The sequence below is a fragment of the Idiotropiscis lumnitzeri genome, chromosome 5 (genome assembly GCF_059441095.1).
Source record: "Idiotropiscis lumnitzeri isolate Australia: NSW breed Sydney's pygmy pipehorse chromosome 5, RoL_Ilum_1.0, whole genome shotgun sequence".
NCBI classification, from domain to species: Eukaryota; Metazoa; Chordata; class Actinopteri; order Syngnathiformes; family Syngnathidae; genus Idiotropiscis; species Idiotropiscis lumnitzeri.
Window position 1 is genome coordinate 5657784 of NC_142395.1, and position 20527 is coordinate 5678310.

The following is a 20527-nucleotide window of genomic DNA, read 5'->3' on the forward strand; positions in this document are numbered from 1 at the left end:
TTGCTACAGTCTCGCCGTGGACGACTCGCAAATGCGTGTGGCAATTTGCAAATGCGTGTCTGGAGACTTGACTGTGGCTCCGGAGCCACACATTGACCAAAAGGGTACCCTCGGAGTCTACAGGTGTAGCAGACATATGACCCGATGCAGTCCGGTTGGGTTGGTGCAGTGAGTGTTTACTAAATAAAAAGTTAATGAATCAATTTTAAAAAATGGTGTTTACTGAATGCAATAAAGGGAAGTATAGTTAATGTGGCAATTAGCAGGTGTGGAGAAGCTTCATTCATTTTTTTTAGCTTCACTGGTTATATCATTGGTTCTTATTTTATTAGTTCCACTTTATTCTTCCATTTATTCCAATTTAATTTAAATAATGTCAAATAAATGGTACATGACCATGGGTGGATAGCAGTGAACGCCCCCCCAAGTTATTGGTGTATATATTGGTGGTACGGGGCTGGTATAATATTAGTGCCCCCATGTGGTCCGAATGTGTAGCTACGGAGCCACACACGTCTCCTGACACGCATTTGCAAATCAGCACACGCATTTGCGAGTCGTCCGCGGCAGGACTGTAGCAAACGTCACCTGTAAGAACACAGCCAATCAAAAGGTCCCGTTTTTACAGGTCGCCCATCTACGGATTTTTGTCCGCATTTAACCATGTGTATGTGCCAACAAATCATTGTACACATTTGCTGATATTTGTCATATATCTGTGACTTCAATCATGCATTGTAGATTGTTGTGACACATTTGTGACTGTGGTTATAGTTTCAGATTCTAGTTACGTATTTTTGGATTGAAGTATTTGCCACAATAAAGACCACATGTATAAAATGCAAAATTTTGGAGGGAATTCTCGCTTACGGCCATACTACCCTGAGAACGCCCGATCTCGTCCGATCTCGGAAGCTAAGCAGGGTCGGGCCTGGTTAGTACTTGGATGGGAGACCGCCTGGGAATACCAGGTGCTGTAAGCTTTTGCACCGCAAAAAATAAATAAATAAAAATAACTTTGACAAATGTAAGCAAGTATGCGAGCTGCTTTTTTATAAATTTCCACATATTCGCCTGACAGGCTGAGAGCACAAAATGCCAACATTCAGCGTCCTCTGCCTTTGGGTGTTGCTACAGTCTCGCCGTGGACGACTCGCAAATGCGTGTGGCAATTTGCAAATGCGTGTCTGGAGACTTGACTGTGGCTCCGGAGCCACACATTGACCAAAAGGGTACCCTCGGAGTCTACAGGTGTAGCAGACATATGACCCGATGCAGTCCGGTTGGGTTGGTGCAGTGAGTGTTTACTAAATAAAAAGTTAATGAATCAATTTTAAAAAATGGTGTTTACTGAATGCAATAAAGGGAAGTATAGTTAATGTCGCAATTAGCAGGTGTGGAGAAGCTTCATTCATTTTTTTTAGCTTCACTGGTTATATCATTGGTTCTTATTTTATTAGTTCCACTTTATTCTTCCATTTATTCCAATTTAATTTAAATAATGTCAAATAAATGGTACATGACCATGGGTGGATAGCAGTGAACGCCCCCCCAAGTTATTGGTGTATATATTGGTGGTACGGGGCTGGTATAATATTAGTGCCCCCATGTGGTCCGAATGTGTAGCTACGGAGCCACACACGTCTCCTGACACGCATTTGCAAATCAGCACACGCATTTGCGAGTCGTCCGCGGCAGGACTGTAGCAAACGTCACCTGTAAGAACACAGCCAATCAAAAGGTCCCGTTTTTACAGGTCGCCCATCTACGGATTTTTGTCCGCATTTAACCATGTGTATGTGCCAACAAATCATTGTACACATTTGCTGATATTTGTCATATATCTGTGACTTCAATCATGCATTGTAGATTGTTGTGACACATTTGTGACTGTGGTTATAGTTTCAGATTCTAGTTACGTATTTTTGGATTGAAGTATTTGCCACAATAAAGACCACATGTATAAAATGCAAAATTTTGGAGGGAATTCTCGCTTACGGCCATACTACCCTGAGAACGCCCGATCTCGTCCGATCTCGGAAGCTAAGCAGGGTCGGGCCTGGTTAGTACTTGGATGGGAGACCGCCTGGGAATACCAGGTGCTGTAAGCTTTTGCACCGCAAAAAATAAATAAATAAAAATAACTTTGACAAATGTAAGCAAGTATGCGAGCTGCTTTTTTATAAATTTCCACATATTCGCCTGACAGGCTGAGAGCACAAAATGCCAACATTCAGCGTCCTCTGCCTTTGGGTGTTGCTACAGTCTCGCCGTGGACGACTCGCAAATGCGTGTGGCAATTTGCAAATGCGTGTCTGGAGACTTGACTGTGGCTCCGGAGCCACACATTGACCAAAATGGTACCCTCGGAGTCTACAGGTGTAGCAGACATATGACCCGATGCAGTCCGGTTGGGTTGGTGCAGTGAGTGTTTACTAAATAAAAAGTTAATGAATCAATTTTAAAAAATGGTGTTTACTGAATGCAATAAAGGGAAGTATAGTTAATGTCGCAATTAGCAGGTGTGGAGAAGCTTCATTCATTTTTTTTAGCTTCACTGGTTATATCATTGGTTCTTATTTTATTAGTTCCACTTTATTCTTCCATTTATTCCAATTTAATTTAAATAATGTCAAATAAATGGTACATGACCATGGGTGGATAGCAGTGAACGCCCCCCCAAGTTATTGGTGTATATATTGGTGGTACGGGGCTGGTATAATATTAGTGCCCCCATGTGGTCCGAATGTGTAGCTACGGAGCCACACACGTCTCCTGACACGCATTTGCAAATCAGCACACGCATTTGCGAGTCGTCCGCGGCAGGACTGTAGCAAACGTCACCTGTAAGAACACAGCCAATCAAAAGGTCCCGTTTTTACAGGTCGCCCATCTACGGATTTTTGTCCGCATTTAACCATGTGTATGTGCCAACAAATCATTGTACACATTTGCTGATATTTGTCATATATCTGTGACTTCAATCATGCATTGTAGATTGTTGTGACACATATGTGACTGTGGTTATAGTTTCAGATTCTTGTTACGTATTTTTGGATTGAAGTATTTGCCACAATAAAGACCACATGTATAAAATGCAAAATTTTGGAGGGAATTCTCGCTTACGGCCATACTACCCTGAGAACGCCCGATCTCGTCCGATCTCGGAAGCTAAGCAGGGTCGGGCCTGGTTAGTACTTGGATGGGAGACCGCCTGGGAATACCAGGTGCTGTAAGCTTTTGCACCGCAAAAAATAAATAAATAAAAATAACTTTGACAAATGTAAGCAAGTATGCGAGCTGCTTTTTTATAAATTTCCACATATTCGCCTGACAGGCTGAGAGCACAAAATGCCAACATTCAGCGTCCTCTGCCTTTGGGTGTTGCTACAGTCTCGCCGTGGACGACTCGCAAATGCGTGTGGCAATTTGCAAATGCGTGTCTGGAGACTTGACTGTGGCTCCGGAGCCACACATTAAGACCAAAAGGGTACCCTCGGAGTCTACAGGTGTAGCAGACATATGACCCGATGCAGTCCGGTTGGGTTGGTGCAGTGAGTGTTTACTAAATAAAAAGTTAATGAATCAATTTTAAAAAATGGTGTTTACTGAATGCAATAAAGGGAAGTATAGTTAATGTGGCAATTAGCAGGTGTGGAGAAGCTTCATTCATTTTTTTTAGCTTCACTGGTTATATCATTGGTTCTTATTTTATTAGTTCCACTTTATTCTTCCATTTATTCCAATTTAATTTAAATAATGTCAAATAAATGGTACATGACCATGGGTGGATAGCAGTGAACGCCCCCCCAAGTTATTGGTGTATATATTGGTGGTACGGGGCTGGTATAATATTAGTGCCCCCATGTAGTCCGAATGTGTAGCTACGGAGCCACACACGTCTCCTGACACGCATTTGCAAATCAGCACACGCATTTGCGAGTCGTCCGCGGCAGGACTGTAGCAAACGTCACCTGTAAGAACACAGCCAATCAAAAGGTCCCGTTTTTACAGGTCGCCCATCTACGGATTTTTGTCCGCATTTAACCATGTGTATGTGCCAACAAATCATTGTACACATTTGCTGATATTTGTCATATATCTGTGACTTCAATCATGCATTGTAGATTGTTGTGACACATTTGTGACTGTGGTTATAGTTTCAGATTCTAGTTACGTATTTTTGGATTGAAGTATTTGCCACAATAAAGACCACATGTATAAAATGCAAAATTTTGGAGGGAATTCTCGCTTACGGCCATACTACCCTGAGAACGCCCGATCTCGTCCGATCTCGGAAGCTAAGCAGGGTCGGGCCTGGTTAGTACTTGGATGGGAGACCGCCTGGGAATACCAGGTGCTGTAAGCTTTTGCACCGCAAAAAATAAATAAATAAAAATAACTTTGACAAATGTAAGCAAGTATGCGAGCTGCTTTTTTATAAATTTCCACATATTCGCCTGACAGGCTGAGAGCACAAAATGCCAACATTCAGCGTCCTCTGCCTTTGGGTGTTGCTACAGTCTCGCCGTGGACGACTCGCAAATGCGTGTGGCAATTTGCAAATGCGTGTCTGGAGACTTGACTGTGGCTCCGGAGCCACACATTGACCAAAAGGGTACCCTCGGAGTCTACAGGTGTAGCAGACATATGACCCGATGCAGTCCGGTTGGGTTGGTGCAGTGAGTGTTTACTAAATAAAAAGTTAATGAATCAATTTTAAAAAATGGTGTTTACTGAATGCAATAAAGGGAAGTATAGTTAATGTCGCAATTAGCAGGTGTGGAGAAGCTTCATTCATTTTTTTTAGCTTCACTGGTTATATCATTGGTTCTTATTTTATTAGTTCCACTTTATTCTTCCATTTATTCCAATTTAATTTAAATAATGTCAAATAAATGGTACATGACCATGGGTGGATAGCAGTGAACGCCCCCCCAAGTTATTGGTGTATATATTGGTGGTACGGGGCTGGTATAATATTAGTGCCCCCATGTGGTCCGAATGTGTAGCTACGGAGCCACACACGTCTCCTGACACGCATTTGCAAATCAGCACACGCATTTGCGAGTCGTCCGCGGCAGGACTGTAGCAAACGTCACCTGTAAGAACACAGCCAATCAAAAGGTCCCGTTTTTACAGGTCGCCCATCTACGGATTTTTGTCCGCATTTAACCATGTGTATGTGCCAACAAATCATTGTACACATTTGCTGATATTTGTCATATATCTGTGACTTCAATCATGCATTGTAGATTGTTGTGACACATTTGTGACTGTGGATATAGTTTCAGATTCTAGTTACGTATTTTTGGATTGAAGTATTTGCCACAATAAAGACCACATGTATAAAATGCAAAATTTTGGAGGGAATTCTCGCTTACGGCCATACTACCCTGAGAACGCCCGATCTCGTCCGATCTCGGAAGCTAAGCAGGGTCGGGCCTGGTTAGTACTTGGATGGGAGACCGCCTGGGAATACCAGGTGCTGTAAGCTTTTGCACCGCAAAAAATAAATAAATAAAAATAACTTTGACAAATGTAAGCAAGTATGCGAGCTGCTTTTTTATAAATTTCCACATATTCGCCTGACAGGCTGAGAGCACAAAATGCCAACATTCAGCGTCCTCTGCCTTTGGGTGTTGCTACAGTCTCGCCGTGGACGACTCGCAAATGCGTGTGGCAATTTGCAAATGCGTGTCTGGAGACTTGACTGTGGCTCCGGAGCCACACATTGACCAAAAGGGTACCCTCGGAGTCTACAGGTGTAGCAGACATATGACCCGATGCAGTCCGGTTGGGTTGGTGCAGTGAGTGTTTACTAAATAAAAAGTTAATGAATCAATTTTAAAAAATGGTGTTTACTGAATGCAATAAAGGGAAGTATAGTTAATGTCGCAATTAGCAGGTGTGGAGAAGCTTCATTCATTTTTTTTAGCTTCACTGGTTATATCATTGGTTCTTATTTTATTAGTTCCACTTTATTCTTCCATTTATTCCAATTTAATTTAAATAATGTCAAATAAATGGTACATGACCATGGGTGGATAGCAGTGAACGCCCCCCCAAGTTATTGGTGTATATATTGGTGGTACGGGGCTGGTATAATATTAGTGCCCCCATGTGGTCCGAATGTGTAGCTACGGAGCCACACACGTCTCCTGACACGCATTTGCAAATCAGCACACGCATTTGCGAGTCGTCCGCGGCAGGACTGTAGCAAACGTCACCTGTAAGAACACAGCCAATCAAAAGGTCCCGTTTTTACAGGTCGCCCATCTACGGATTTTTGTCCGCATTTAACCATGTGTATGTGCCAACAAATCATTGTACACATTTGCTGATATTTGTCATATATCTGTGACTTCAATCATGCATTGTAGATTGTTGTGACACATTTGTGACTGTGGTTATAGTTTCAGATTCTAGTTACGTATTTTTGGATTGAAGTATTTGCCACAATAAAGACCACATGTATAAAATGCAAAATTTTGGAGGGAATTCTCGCTTACGGCCATACTACCCTGAGAACGCCCGATCTCGTCCGATCTCGGAAGCTAAGCAGGGTCGGGCCTGGTTAGTACTTGGATGGGAGACCGCCTGGGAATACCAGGTGCTGTAAGCTTTTGCACCGCAAAAAATAAATAAATAAAAATAACTTTGACAAATGTAAGCAAGTATGCGAGCTGCTTTTTTATAAATTTCCACATATTCGCCTGACAGGCTGAGAGCACAAAATGCCAACATTCAGCGTCCTCTGCCTTTGGGTGTTGCTACAGTCTCGCCGTGGACGACTCGCAAATGCGTGTGGGAATTTGCAAATGCGTGTCTGGAGACTTGACTGTGGCTCCGGAGCCACACATTGACCAAAATGGTACCCTCGGAGTCTACAGGTGTAGCAGACATATGACCCGATGCAGTCCGGTTGGGTTGGTGCAGTGAGTGTTTACTAAATAAAAAGTTAATGAATCAATTTTAAAAAATGGTGTTTACTGAATGCAATAAAGGGAAGTATAGTTAATGTGGCAATTAGCAGGTGTGGAGAAGCTTCATTCATTTTTTTTAGCTTCACTGGTTATATCATTGGTTCTTATTTTATTAGTTCCACTTTATTCTTCCATTTATTCCAATTTAATTTAAATAATGTCAAATAAATGGTACATGACCATGGGTGGATAGCAGTGAACGCCCCCCCAAGTTATTGGTGTATATATTGGTGGTACGGGGCTGGTATAATATTAGTGCCCCCATGTGGTCCGAATGTGTAGCTACGGAGCCACACACGTCTCCTGACACGCATTTGCAAATCAGCACACGCATTTGCGAGTCGTCCGCGGCAGGACTGTAGCAAACGTCACCTGTAAGAACACAGCCAATCAAAAGGTCCCGTTTTTACAGGTCGCCCATCTACGGATTTTTGTCCGCATTTAACCATGTGTATGTGCCAACAAATCATTGTACACATTTGCTGATATTTGTCATATATCTGTGACTTCAATCATGCATTGTAGATTGTTGTGACACATTTGTGACTGTGGTTATAGTTTCAGATTCTAGTTACGTATTTTTGGATTGAAGTATTTGCCACAATAAAGACCACATGTATAAAATGCAAAATTTTGGAGGGAATTCTCGCTTACGGCCATACTACCCTGAGAACGCCCGATCTCGTCCGATCTCGGAAGCTAAGCAGGGTCGGGCCTGGTTAGTACTTGGATGGGAGACCGCCTGGGAATACCAGGTGCTGTAAGCTTTTGCACCGCAAAAAATAAATAAATAAAAATAACTTTGACAAATGTAAGCAAGTATGCGAGCTGCTTTTTTATAAATTTCCACATATTCGCCTGACAGGCTGAGAGCACAAAATGCCAACATTCAGCGTCCTCTGCCTTTGGGTGTTGCTACAGTCTCGCCGTGGACGACTCGCAAATGCGTGTGGCAATTTGCAAATGCGTGTCTGGAGACTTGACTGTGGCTCCGGAGCCACACATTGACCAAAAGGGTACCCTCGGAGTCTACAGGTGTAGCAGACATATGACCCGATGCAGTCCGGTTGGGTTGGTGCAGTGAGTGTTTACTAAATAAAAAGTTAATGAATCAATTTTAAAAAATGGTGTTTACTGAATGCAATAAAGGGAAGTATAGTTAATGTGGCAATTAGCAGGTGTGGAGAAGCTTCATTCATTTTTTTTAGCTTCACTGGTTATATCATTGGTTCTTATTTTATTAGTTCCACTTTATTCTTCCATTTATTCCAATTTAATTTAAATAATGTCAAATAAATGGTACATGACCATGGGTGGATAGCAGTGAACGCCCCCCCAAGTTATTGGTGTATATATTGGTGGTACGGGGCTGGTATAATATTAGTGCCCCCATGTGGTCCGAATGTGTAGCTACGGAGCCACACACGTCTCCTGACACGCATTTGCAAATCAGCACACGCATTTGCGAGTCGTCCGCGGCAGGACTGTAGCAAACGTCACCTGTAAGAACACAGCCAATCAAAAGGTCCCGTTTTTACAGGTCGCCCATCTACGGATTTTTGTCCGCATTTAACCATGTGTATGTGCCAACAAATCATTGTACACATTTGCTGATATTTGTCATATATCTGTGACTTCAATCATGCATTGTAGATTGTTGTGACACATTTGTGACTGTGGTTATAGTTTCAGATTCTAGTTACGTATTTTTGGATTGAAGTATTTGCCACAATAAAGACCACATGTATAAAATGCAAAATTTTGGAGGGAATTCTCGCTTACGGCCATACTACCCTGAGAACGCCCGATCTCGTCCGATCTCGGAAGCTAAGCAGGGTCGGGCCTGGTTAGTACTTGGATGGGAGACCGCCTGGGAATACCAGGTGCTGTAAGCTTTTGCACCGCAAAAAATAAATAAATAAAAATAACTTTGACAAATGTAAGCAAGTATGCGAGCTGATTTTTTATAAATTTCCACATATTCGCCTGACAGGCTGAGAGCACAAAATGCCAACATTCAGCGTCCTCTGCCTTTGGGTGTTGCTACAGTCTCGCCGTGGACGACTCGCAAATGCGTGTGGCAATTTGCAAATGCGTGTCTGGAGACTTGACTGTGGCTCCGGAGCCACACATTGACCAAAAGGGTACCCTCGGAGTCTACAGGTGTAGCAGACATATGACCCGATGCAGTCCGGTTGGGTTGGTGCAGTGAGTGTTTACTAAATAAAAAGTTAATGAATCAATTTTAAAAAATGGTGTTTACTGAATGCAATAAAGGGAAGTATAGTTAATGTCGCAATTAGCAGGTGTGGAGAAGCTTCATTCATTTTTTTTAGCTTCACTGGTTATATCATTGGTTCTTATTTTATTAGTTCCACTTTATTCTTCCATTTATTCCAATTTAATTTAAATAATGTCAAATAAATGGTACATGACCATGGGTGGATAGCAGTGAACGCCCCCCCAAGTTATTGGTGTATATATTGGTGGTACGGGGCTGGTATAATATTAGTGCCCCCATGTGGTCCGAATGTGTAGCTACGGAGCCACACACGTCTCCTGACACGCATTTGCAAATCAGCACACGCATTTGCGAGTCGTCCGCGGCAGGACTGTAGCAAACGTCACCTGTAAGAACACAGCCAATCAAAAGGTCCCGTTTTTACAGGTCGCCCATCTACGGATTTTTGTCCGCATTTAACCATGTGTATGTGCCAACAAATCATTGTACACATTTGCTGATATTTGTCATATATCTGTGACTTCAATCATGCATTGTAGATTGTTGTGACACATTTGTGACTGTGGTTATAGTTTCAGATTCTTGTTACGTATTTTTGGATTGAAGTATTTGCCACAAAATTTTGGAGGGAATTCTCGCTTACGGCCATACTACCCTGAGAACGCCCGATCTCGTCCGATCTCGGAAGCTAAGCAGGGTCGGGCCTGGTTAGTACTTGGATGGGAGACCGCCTGGGAATACCAGGTGCTGTAAGCTTTTGCACCGCAAAAAATAAATAAATAAAAATAACTTTGACAAATGTAAGCAAGTATGCGAGCTGCTTTTTTATAAATTTCCACATATTCGCCTGACAGGCTGAGAGCACAAAATGCCAACATTCAGCGTCCTCTGCCTTTGGGTGTTGCTACAGTCTCGCCGTGGACGACTCGCAAATGCGTGTGGCAATTTGCAAATGCGTGTCTGGAGACTTGACTGTGGCTCCGGAGCCACACATTGACCAAAAGGGTACCCTCGGAGTCTACAGGTGTAGCAGACATATGACCCGATGCAGTCCGGTTGGGTTGGTGCAGTGAGTGTTTACTAAATAAAAAGTTAATGAATCAATTTTAAAAAATGGTGTTTACTGAATGCAATAAAGGGAAGTATAGTTAATGTGGCAATTAGCAGGTGTGGAGAAGCTTCATTCATTTTTTTTAGCTTCACTGGTTATATCATTGGTTCTTATTTTATTAGTTCCACTTTATTCTTCCATTTATTCCAATTTAATTTAAATAATGTCAAATAAATGGTACATGACCATGGGTGGATAGCAGTGAACGCCCCCCCAAGTTATTGGTGTATATATTGGTGGTACGGGGCTGGTATAATATTAGTGCCCCCATGTGGTCCGAATGTGTAGCTACGGAGCCACACACGTCTCCTGACACGCATTTGCAAATCAGCACACGCATTTGCGAGTCGTCCGCGGCAGGACTGTAGCAAACGTCACCTGTAAGAACACAGCCAATCAAAAGGTCCCGTTTTTACAGGTCGCCCATCTACGGATTTTTGTCCGCATTTAACCATGTGTATGTGCCAACAAATCATTGTACACATTTGCTGATATTTGTCATATATCTGTGACTTCAATCATGCATTGTAGATTGTTGTGACACATTTGTGACTGTGGTTATAGTTTCAGATTCTAGTTACGTATTTTTGGATTGAAGTATTTGCCACAATAAAGACCACATGTATAAAATGCAAAATTTTGGAGGGAATTCTCGCTTACGGCCATACTACCCTGAGAACGCCCGATCTCGTCCGATCTCGGAAGCTAAGCAGGGTCGGGCCTGGTTAGTACTTGGATGGGAGACCGCCTGGGAATACCAGGTGCTGTAAGCTTTTGCACCGCAAAAAATAAATAAATAAAAATAACTTTGACAAATGTAAGCAAGTATGCGAGCTGCTTTTTTATAAATTTCCACATATTCGCCTGACAGGCTGAGAGCACAAAATGCCAACATTCAGCGTCCTCTGCCTTTGGGTGTTGCTACAGTCTCGCCGTGGACGACTCGCAAATGCGTGTGGGAATTTGCAAATGCGTGTCTGGAGACTTGACTGTGGCTCCGGAGCCACACATTGACCAAAATGGTACCCTCGGAGTCTACAGGTGTAGCAGACATATGACCCGATGCAGTCCGGTTGGGTTGGTGCAGTGAGTGTTTACTAAATAAAAAGTTAATGAATCAATTTTAAAAAATGGTGTTTACTGAATGCAATAAAGGGAAGTATAGTTAATGTCGCAATTAGCAGGTGTGGAGAAGCTTCATTCATTTTTTTTAGCTTCACTGGTTATATCATTGGTTCTTATTTTATTAGTTCCACTTTATTCTTCCATTTATTCCAATTTAATTTAAATAATGTCAAATAAATGGTACATGACCATGGGTGGATAGCAGTGAACGCCCCCCCAAGTTATTGGTGTATATATTGGTGGTACGGGGCTGGTATAATATTAGTGCCCCCATGTGGTCCGAATGTGTAGCTACGGAGCCACACACGTCTCCTGACACGCATTTGCAAATCAGCACACGCATTTGCGAGTCGTCCGCGGCAGGACTGTAGCAAACGTCACCTGTAAGAACACAGCCAATCAAAAGGTCCCGTTTTTACAGGTCGCCCATCTACGGATTTTTGTCCGCATTTAACCATGTGTATGTGCCAACAAATCATTGTACACATTTGCTGATATTTGTCATATATCTGTGACTTCAATCATGCATTGTAGATTGTTGTGACACATTTGTGACTGTGGTTATAGTTTCAGATTCTAGTTACGTATTTTTGGATTGAAGTATTTGCCACAATAAAGACCACATGTATAAAATGCAAAATTTTGGAGGGAATTCTCGCTTACGGCCATACTACCCTGAGAACGCCCGATCTCGTCCGATCTCGGAAGCTAAGCAGGGTCGGGCCTGGTTAGTACTTGGATGGGAGACCGCCTGGGAATACCAGGTGCTGTAAGCTTTTGCACCGCAAAAAATAAATAAATAAAAATAACTTTGACAAATGTAAGCAAGTATGCGAGCTGATTTTTTATAAATTTCCACATATTCGCCTGACAGGCTGAGAGCACAAAATGCCAACATTCAGCGTCCTCTGCCTTTGGGTGTTGCTACAGTCTCGCCGTGGACGACTCGCAAATGCGTGTGGCAATTTGCAAATGCGTGTCTGGAGACTTGACTGTGGCTCCGGAGCCACACATTGACCAAAAGGGTACCCTCGGAGTCTACAGGTGTAGCAGACATATGACCCGATGCAGTCCGGTTGGGTTGGTGCAGTGAGTGTTTACTAAATAAAAAGTTAATGAATCAATTTTAAAAAATGGTGTTTACTGAATGCAATAAAGGGAAGTATAGTTAATGTGGCAATTAGCAGGTGTGGAGAAGCTTCATTCATTTTTTTTAGCTTCACTGGTTATATCATTGGTTCTTATTTTATTAGTTCCACTTTATTCTTCCATTTATTCCAATTTAATTTAAATAATGTCAAATAAATGGTACATGACCATGGGTGGATAGCAGTGAACGCCCCCCCAAGTTATTGGTGTATATATTGGTGGTACGGGGCTGGTATAATATTAGTGCCCCCATGTGGTCCGAATGTGTAGCTACGGAGCCACACACGTCTCCTGACACGCATTTGCAAATCAGCACACGCATTTGCGAGTCGTCCGCGGCAGGACTGTAGCAAACGTCACCTGTAAGAACACAGCCAATCAAAAGGTCCCGTTTTTACAGGTCGCCCATCTACGGATTTTTGTCCGCATTTAACCATGTGTATGTGCCAACAAATCATTGTACACATTTGCTGATATTTGTCATATATCTGTGACTTCAATCATGCATTGTAGATTGTTGTGACACATTTGTGACTGTGGTTATAGTTTCAGATTCTAGTTACGTATTTTTGGATTGAAGTATTTGCCACAATAAAGACCACATGTATAAAATGCAAAATTTTGGAGGGAATTCTCGCTTACGGCCATACTACCCTGAGAACGCCCGATCTCGTCCGATCTCGGAAGCTAAGCAGGGTCGGGCCTGGTTAGTACTTGGATGGGAGACCGCCTGGGAATACCAGGTGCTGTAAGCTTTTGCACCGCAAAAAATAAATAAATAAAAATAACTTTGACAAATGTAAGCAAGTATGCGAGCTGATTTTTTATAAATTTCCACATATTCGCCTGACAGGCTGAGAGCACAAAATGCCAACATTCAGCGTCCTCTGCCTTTGGGTGTTGCTACAGTCTCGCCGTGGACGACTCGCAAATGCGTGTGGCAATTTGCAAATGCGTGTCTGGAGACTTGACTGTGGCTCCGGAGCCACACATTGACCAAAAGGGTACCCTCGGAGTCTACAGGTGTAGCAGACATATGACCCGATGCAGTCCGGTTGGGTTGGTGCAGTGAGTGTTTACTAAATAAAAAGTTAATGAATCAATTTTAAAAAATGGTGTTTACTGAATGCAATAAAGGGAAGTATAGTTAATGTCGCAATTAGCAGGTGTGGAAAAGCTTCATTCATTTTTTTTAGCTTCACTGGTTATATCATTGGTTCTTATTTTATTAGTTCCACTTTATTCTTCCATTTATTCCAATTTAATTTAAATAATGTCAAATAAATGGTACATGACCATGGGTGGATAGCAGTGAACGCCCCCCCAAGTTATTGGTGTATATATTGGTGGTACGGGGCTGGTATAATATTAGTGCCCCCATGTGGTCCGAATGTGTAGCTACGGAGCCACACACGTCTCCTGACACGCATTTGCAAATCAGCACACGCATTTGCGAGTCGTCCGCGGCAGGACTGTAGCAAACGTCACCTGTAAGAACACAGCCAATCAAAAGGTCCCGTTTTTACAGGTCGCCCATCTACGGATTTTTGTCCGCATTTAACCATGTGTATGTGCCAACAAATCATTGTACACATTTGCTGATATTTGTCATATATCTGTGACTTCAATCATGCATTGTAGATTGTTGTGACACATTTGTGACTGTGGTTATAGTTTCAGATTCTTGTTACGTATTTTTGGATTGAAGTATTTGCCACAAAATTTTGGAGGGAATTCTCGCTTACGGCCATACTACCCTGAGAACGCCCGATCTCGTCCGATCTCGGAAGCTAAGCAGGGTCGGGCCTGGTTAGTACTTGGATGGGAGACCGCCTGGGAATACCAGGTGCTGTAAGCTTTTGCACCGCAAAAAATAAATAAATAAAAATAACTTTGACAAATGTAAGCAAGTATGCGAGCTGCTTTTTTATAAATTTCCACATATTCGCCTGACAGGCTGAGAGCACAAAATGCCAACATTCAGCGTCCTCTGCCTTTGGGTGTTGCTACAGTCTCGCCGTGGACGACTCGCAAATGCGTGTGGCAATTTGCAAATGCGTGTCTGGAGACTTGACTGTGGCTCCGGAGCCACACATTGACCAAAAGGGTACCCTCGGAGTCTACAGGTGTAGCAGACATATGACCCGATGCAGTCCGGTTGGGTTGGTGCAGTGAGTGTTTACTAAATAAAAAGTTAATGAATCAATTTTAAAAAATGGTGTTTACTGAATGCAATAAAGGGAAGTATAGTTAATGTGGCAATTAGCAGGTGTGGAGAAGCTTCATTCATTTTTTTTAGCTTCACTGGTTATATCATTGGTTCTTATTTTATTAGTTCCACTTTATTCTTCCATTTATTCCAATTTAATTTAAATAATGTCAAATAAATGGTACATGACCATGGGTGGATAGCAGTGAACGCCCCCCCAAGTTATTGGTGTATATATTGGTGGTACGGGGCTGGTATAATATTAGTGCCCCCATGTGGTCCGAATGTGTAGCTACGGAGCCACACACGTCTCCTGACACGCATTTGCAAATCAGCACACGCATTTGCGAGTCGTCCGCGGCAGGACTGTAGCAAACGTCACCTGTAAGAACACAGCCAATCAAAAGGTCCCGTTTTTACAGGTCGCCCATCTACGGATTTTTGTCCGCATTTAACCATGTGTATGTGCCAACAAATCATTGTACACATTTGCTGATATTTGTCATATATCTGTGACTTCAATCATGCATTGTAGATTGTTGTGACACATTTGTGACTGTGGTTATAGTTTCAGATTCTAGTTACGTATTTTTGGATTGAAGTATTTGCCACAATAAAGACCACATGTATAAAATGCAAAATTTTGGAGGGAATTCTCGCTTACGGCCATACTACCCTGAGAACGCCCGATCTCGTCCGATCTCGGAAGCTAAGCAGGGTCGGGCCTGGTTAGTACTTGGATGGGAGACCGCCTGGGAATACCAGGTGCTGTAAGCTTTTGCACCGCAAAAAATAAATAAATAAAAATAACTTTGACAAATGTAAGCAAGTATGCGAGCTGCTTTTTTATAAATTTCCACATATTCGCCTGACAGGCTGAGAGCACAAAATGCCAACATTCAGCGTCCTCTGCCTTTGGGTGTTGCTACAGTCTCGCCGTGGACGACTCGCAAATGCGTGTGGGAATTTGCAAATGCGTGTCTGGAGACTTGACTGTGGCTCCGGAGCCACACATTGACCAAAATGGTACCCTCGGAGTCTACAGGTGTAGCAGACATATGACCCGATGCAGTCCGGTTGGGTTGGTGCAGTGAGTGTTTACTAAATAAAAAGTTAATGAATCAATTTTAAAAAATGGTGTTTACTGAATGCAATAAAGGGAAGTATAGTTAATGTCGCAATTAGCAGGTGTGGAGAAGCTTCATTCATTTTTTTTAGCTTCACTGGTTATATCATTGGTTCTTATTTTATTAGTTCCACTTTATTCTTCCATTTATTCCAATTTAATTTAAATAATGTCAAATAAATGGTACATGACCATGGGTGGATAGCAGTGAACGCCCCCCCAAGTTATTGGTGTATATATTGGTGGTACGGGGCTGGTATAATATTAGTGCCCCCATGTGGTCCGAATGTGTAGCTACGGAGCCACACACGTCTCCTGACACGCATTTGCAAATCAGCACACGCATTTGCGAGTCGTCCGCCGCAGGACTGTAGCAAACGTCACCTGTAAGAACACAGCCAATCAAAAGGTCCCGTTTTTACAGGTCGCCCATCTACGGATTTTTGTCCGCATTTAACAATGTTTATGTGCCAACAAATCATTGTACACATTTGCTGATATTTGTCATATATCTGTGACTTCAATCATGCATTGTAGATTGTTGTGACACATATGTGACTGTGGTTATAGTTTCAGATTCTTGTTACGTATTTTTGGATAGAAGTATTTGCCACAATAAAGACCACATGTATAAAATGCAAAATTTTGGAGGGAATTCTCGCTTACGGCCATACTACCCTGAGAACGCCCGATCTCGTCCGATCTCGGAAGCTAAGCAGGGTCGGGCCTGGTTAGTACTTGGATGGGAGACCGCCTGGGAATACCAGGTGCTGTAAGCTTTTGCACCGCAAAAAATAAATAAATAAAAATAACTTTGACAAATGTAAGCAAGTATGCGAGCTGCTTTTTTATAAATTTCCACATATTCGCCTGACAGGCTGAGAGCACAAAATGCCAACATTCAGCGTCCTCTGCCTTTGGGTGTTGCTACAGTCTCGCCGTGGACGACTCGCAAATGCGTGTGGGAATTTGCAAATGCGTGTCTGGAGACTTGACTGTGGCTCCGGAGCCACACATTGACCAAAATGGTACCCTCGGAGTCTACAGGTGTAGCAGACATATGACCCGATGCAGTCCGGTTGGGTTGGTGCAGTGAGTGTTTACTAAATAAAAAGTTAATGAATCAATTTTAAAAAATGGTGTTTACTGAATGCAATAAAGGGAAGTATAGTTAATGTGGCAATTAGCAGGTGTGGAGAAGCTTCATTCATTTTTTTTAGCTTCACTGGTTATATCATTGGTTCTTATTTTATTAGTTCCACTTTATTCTTCCATTTATTCCAATTTAATTTAAATAATGTCAAATAAATGGTACATGACCATGGGTGGATAGCAGTGAACGCCCCCCCAAGTTATTGGTGTATATATTGGTGGTACGGGGCTGGTATAATATTAGTGCCCCCATGTGGTCCGAATGTGTAGCTACGGAGCCACACACGTCTCCTGACACGCATTTGCAAATCAGCACACGCATTTGCGAGTCGTCCGCGGCAGGACTGTAGCAAACGTCACCTGTAAGAACACAGCCAATCAAAAGGTCCCGTTTTTACAGGTCGCCCATCTACGGATTTTTGTCCGCATTTAACCATGTGTATGTGCCAACAAATCATTGTACACATTTGCTGATATTTGTCATATATCTGTGACTTCAATCATGCATTGTAGATTGTTGTGACACATTTGTGACTGTGGTTATAGTTTCAGATTCTAGTTACGTATTTTTGGATTGAAGTATTTGCCACAATAAAGACCACATGTATAAAATGCAAAATTTTGGAGGGAATTCTCGCTTACGGCCATACTACCCTGAGAACGCCCGATCTCGTCCGATCTCGGAAGCTAAGCAGGGTCGGGCCTGGTTAGTACTTGGATGGGAGACCGCCTGGGAATACCAGGTGCTGTAAGCTTTTGCACCGCAAAAAATAAATAAATAAAAATAACTTTGACAAATGTAAGCAAGTATGCGAGCTGCTTTTTTATAAATTTCCACATATTCGCCTGACAGGCTGAGAGCACAAAATGCCAACATTCAGCGTCCTCTGCCTTTGGGTGTTGCTACAGTCTCGCCGTGGACGACTCGCAAATGCGTGTGGCAATTTGCAAATGCGTGTCTGGAGACTTGACTGTGGCTCCGGAGCCACACATTGACCAAAAGGGTACCCTCGGAGTCTACAGGTGTAGCAGACATATGACCCGATGCAGTCCGGTTGGGTTGGTGCAGTGAGTGTTTACTAAATAAAAAGTTAATGAATCAATTTTAAAAAATGGTGTTTACTGAATGCAATAAAGGGAAGTATAGTTAATGTCGCAATTAGCAGGTGTGGAGAAGCTTCATTCATTTTTTTTAGCTTCACTGGTTATATCATTGGTTCTTATTTTATTAGTTCCACTTTATTCTTCCATTTATTCCAATTTAATTTAAATAATGTCAAATAAATGGTACATGACCATGGGTGGATAGCAGTGAACGCCCCCCCAAGTTATTGGTGTATATATTGGTGGTACGGGGCTGGTATAATATTAGTGCCCCCATGTGGTCCGAATGTGTAGCTACGGAGCCACACACGTCTCCTGACACGCATTTGCAAATCAGCACACGCATTTGCGAGTCGTCCGCGGCAGGACTGTAGCAAACGTCACCTGTAAGAACACAGCCAATCAAAAGGTCCCGTTTTTACAGGTCGCCCATCTACGGATTTTTGTCCGCATTTAACCATGTGTATGTGCCAACAAATCATTGTACACATTTGCTGATATTTGTCATATATCTGTGACTTCAATCATGCATTGTAGATTGTTGTGACACATTTGTGACTGTGGTTATAGTTTCAGATTCTTGTTACGTATTTTTGGATTGAAGTATTTGCCACAAAATTTTGGAGGGAATTCTCGCTTACGGCCATACTACCCTGAGAACGCCCGATCTCGTCCGATCTCGGAAGCTAAGCAGGGTCGGGCCTGGTTAGTACTTGGATGGGAGACCGCCTGGGAATACCAGGTGCTGTAAGCTTTTGCACCGCAAAAAATAAATAAATAAAAATAACTTTGACAAATGTAAGCAAGTATGCGAGCTGCTTTTTTATAAATTTCCACATATTCGCCTGACAGGCTGAGAGCACAAAATGCCAACATTCAGCGTCCTCTGCCTTTGGGTGTTGCTACAGTCTCGCCGTGGACGACTCGCAAATGCGTGTGGCAATTTGCAAATGCGTGTCTGGAGACTTGACTGTGGCTCCGGAGCCACACATTGACCAAAAGGGTACCCTCGGAGTCTACAGGTGTAGCAGACATATGACCCGATGCAGTCCGGTTGGGTTGGTGCAGTGAGTGTTTACTAAATAAAAAGTTAATGAATCAATTTTAAAAAATGGTGTTTACTGAATGCAATAAAGGGAAGTATAGTTAATGTGGCAATTAGCAGGTGTGGAGAAGCTTCATTCATTTTTTTTAGCTTCACTGGTTATATCATTGGTTCTTATTTTATTAGTTCCACTTTATTCTTCCATTTATTCCAATTTAATTTAAATAATGTCAAATAAATGGTACATGACCATGGGTGGATAGCAGTGAACGCCCCCCCAAGTTATTGGTGTATATATTGGTGGTACGGGGCTGGTATAATATTAGTGCCCCCATGTGGTCCGAATGTGTAGCTACGGAGCCACACACGTCTCCTGACACGCATTTGCAAATCAGCACACGCATTTGCGAGTCGTCCGCGGCAGGACTGTAGCAAACGTCACCTGTAAGAACACAGCCAATCAAAAGGTCCCGTTTTTACAGGTCGCCCATCTACGGATTTTTGTCCGCATTTAACCATGTGTATGTGCCAACAAATCATTGTACACATTTGCTGATATTTGTCATATATCTGTGACTTCAATCATGCATTGTAGATTGTTGTGACACATTTGTGACTGTGGTTATAGTTTCAGATTCTAGTTACGTATTTTTGGATTGAAGTATTTGCCACAATAAAGACCACATGTATAAAATGCAAAATTTTGGAGGGAATTCTCGCTTACGGCCATACTACCCTGAGAACGCCCGATCTCGTCCGATCTCGGAAGCTAAGCAGGGTCGGGCCTGGTTAGTACTTGGATGGGAGACCGCCTGGGAATACCAGGTGCTGTAAGCTTTTGCACCGCAAAAAATAAATAAATAAAAATAACTTTGACAAATGTAAGCAAGTATGCGAGCTGCTTTTTTATAAATTTCCACATATTCGCCTGACAGGCTGAGAGCACAAAATGCCAACATTCAGCGTCCTCTGCCTTTGGGTGTTGCTACAGTCTCGCCGTGGACGACTCGCAAATGCGTGTGGGAATTTGCAAATGCGTGTCTGGAGACTTGACTGTGGCTCCGGAGCCACACATTGACCAAAATGGTACCCTCGGAGTCTACAGGTGTAGCAGACATATGACCCGATGCAGTCCGGTTGGGTTGGTGCAGTGAGTGTTTACTAAATAAAAAGTTAATGAATCAATTTTAAAAAATGGTGTTTACTGAATGCAATAAAGGGAAGTATAGTTAATGTCGCAATTAGCAGGTGTGGAGAAGCTTCATTCATTTTTTTTAG

The 20527-nt window shown here is 42.6% G+C and overlaps 18 non-coding genes across 18 annotated transcripts; all 18 read left to right on the plus strand.

The window, feature by feature from the left end:
• Positions 1-864: 864 nt before the first annotated feature.
• LOC148336533 (5S ribosomal RNA) lies at positions 865-983 on the plus strand. Its single transcript, XR_015843935.1, has one exon. It is a non-coding gene; the product is annotated as a 5S ribosomal RNA (ribosomal RNA).
• A 1009-nt stretch (positions 984-1992) lies between these two features.
• On the plus strand, positions 1993-2111 carry LOC148336534 (5S ribosomal RNA). The gene has a single exon (XR_015843936.1). It is a non-coding gene; the product is annotated as a 5S ribosomal RNA (ribosomal RNA).
• A 1009-nt stretch (positions 2112-3120) lies between these two features.
• LOC148336535 (5S ribosomal RNA) lies at positions 3121-3239 on the plus strand. The gene has a single exon (XR_015843937.1). It is a non-coding gene; the product is annotated as a 5S ribosomal RNA (ribosomal RNA).
• A 1011-nt stretch (positions 3240-4250) lies between these two features.
• On the plus strand, positions 4251-4369 carry LOC148336536 (5S ribosomal RNA). The gene has a single exon (XR_015843938.1). It is a non-coding gene; the product is annotated as a 5S ribosomal RNA (ribosomal RNA).
• A 1009-nt stretch (positions 4370-5378) lies between these two features.
• Positions 5379-5497, plus strand: LOC148336537 (5S ribosomal RNA). Its single transcript, XR_015843939.1, has one exon. It is a non-coding gene; the product is annotated as a 5S ribosomal RNA (ribosomal RNA).
• A 1009-nt stretch (positions 5498-6506) lies between these two features.
• Positions 6507-6625, plus strand: LOC148336538 (5S ribosomal RNA). Its single transcript, XR_015843940.1, has one exon. It is a non-coding gene; the product is annotated as a 5S ribosomal RNA (ribosomal RNA).
• Positions 6626-7634: 1009 nt separating this feature from the next.
• Positions 7635-7753, plus strand: LOC148336539 (5S ribosomal RNA). The gene has a single exon (XR_015843941.1). It is a non-coding gene; the product is annotated as a 5S ribosomal RNA (ribosomal RNA).
• Positions 7754-8762: 1009 nt separating this feature from the next.
• LOC148336540 (5S ribosomal RNA) lies at positions 8763-8881 on the plus strand. The gene has a single exon (XR_015843942.1). It is a non-coding gene; the product is annotated as a 5S ribosomal RNA (ribosomal RNA).
• A 984-nt stretch (positions 8882-9865) lies between these two features.
• On the plus strand, positions 9866-9984 carry LOC148336541 (5S ribosomal RNA). The gene has a single exon (XR_015843943.1). It is a non-coding gene; the product is annotated as a 5S ribosomal RNA (ribosomal RNA).
• Positions 9985-10993: 1009 nt separating this feature from the next.
• Positions 10994-11112, plus strand: LOC148336542 (5S ribosomal RNA). The gene has a single exon (XR_015843945.1). It is a non-coding gene; the product is annotated as a 5S ribosomal RNA (ribosomal RNA).
• A 1009-nt stretch (positions 11113-12121) lies between these two features.
• Positions 12122-12240, plus strand: LOC148336543 (5S ribosomal RNA). The gene has a single exon (XR_015843946.1). It is a non-coding gene; the product is annotated as a 5S ribosomal RNA (ribosomal RNA).
• A 1009-nt stretch (positions 12241-13249) lies between these two features.
• LOC148336544 (5S ribosomal RNA) lies at positions 13250-13368 on the plus strand. The gene has a single exon (XR_015843947.1). It is a non-coding gene; the product is annotated as a 5S ribosomal RNA (ribosomal RNA).
• A 984-nt stretch (positions 13369-14352) lies between these two features.
• Positions 14353-14471, plus strand: LOC148336545 (5S ribosomal RNA). The gene has a single exon (XR_015843948.1). It is a non-coding gene; the product is annotated as a 5S ribosomal RNA (ribosomal RNA).
• A 1009-nt stretch (positions 14472-15480) lies between these two features.
• LOC148336546 (5S ribosomal RNA) lies at positions 15481-15599 on the plus strand. The gene has a single exon (XR_015843949.1). It is a non-coding gene; the product is annotated as a 5S ribosomal RNA (ribosomal RNA).
• Positions 15600-16608: 1009 nt separating this feature from the next.
• Positions 16609-16727, plus strand: LOC148336547 (5S ribosomal RNA). The gene has a single exon (XR_015843950.1). It is a non-coding gene; the product is annotated as a 5S ribosomal RNA (ribosomal RNA).
• Positions 16728-17736: 1009 nt separating this feature from the next.
• On the plus strand, positions 17737-17855 carry LOC148336548 (5S ribosomal RNA). Its single transcript, XR_015843951.1, has one exon. It is a non-coding gene; the product is annotated as a 5S ribosomal RNA (ribosomal RNA).
• A 984-nt stretch (positions 17856-18839) lies between these two features.
• LOC148336549 (5S ribosomal RNA) lies at positions 18840-18958 on the plus strand. The gene has a single exon (XR_015843952.1). It is a non-coding gene; the product is annotated as a 5S ribosomal RNA (ribosomal RNA).
• Positions 18959-19967: 1009 nt separating this feature from the next.
• LOC148336550 (5S ribosomal RNA) lies at positions 19968-20086 on the plus strand. The gene has a single exon (XR_015843953.1). It is a non-coding gene; the product is annotated as a 5S ribosomal RNA (ribosomal RNA).
• Positions 20087-20527: the final 441 nt, after the last annotated feature.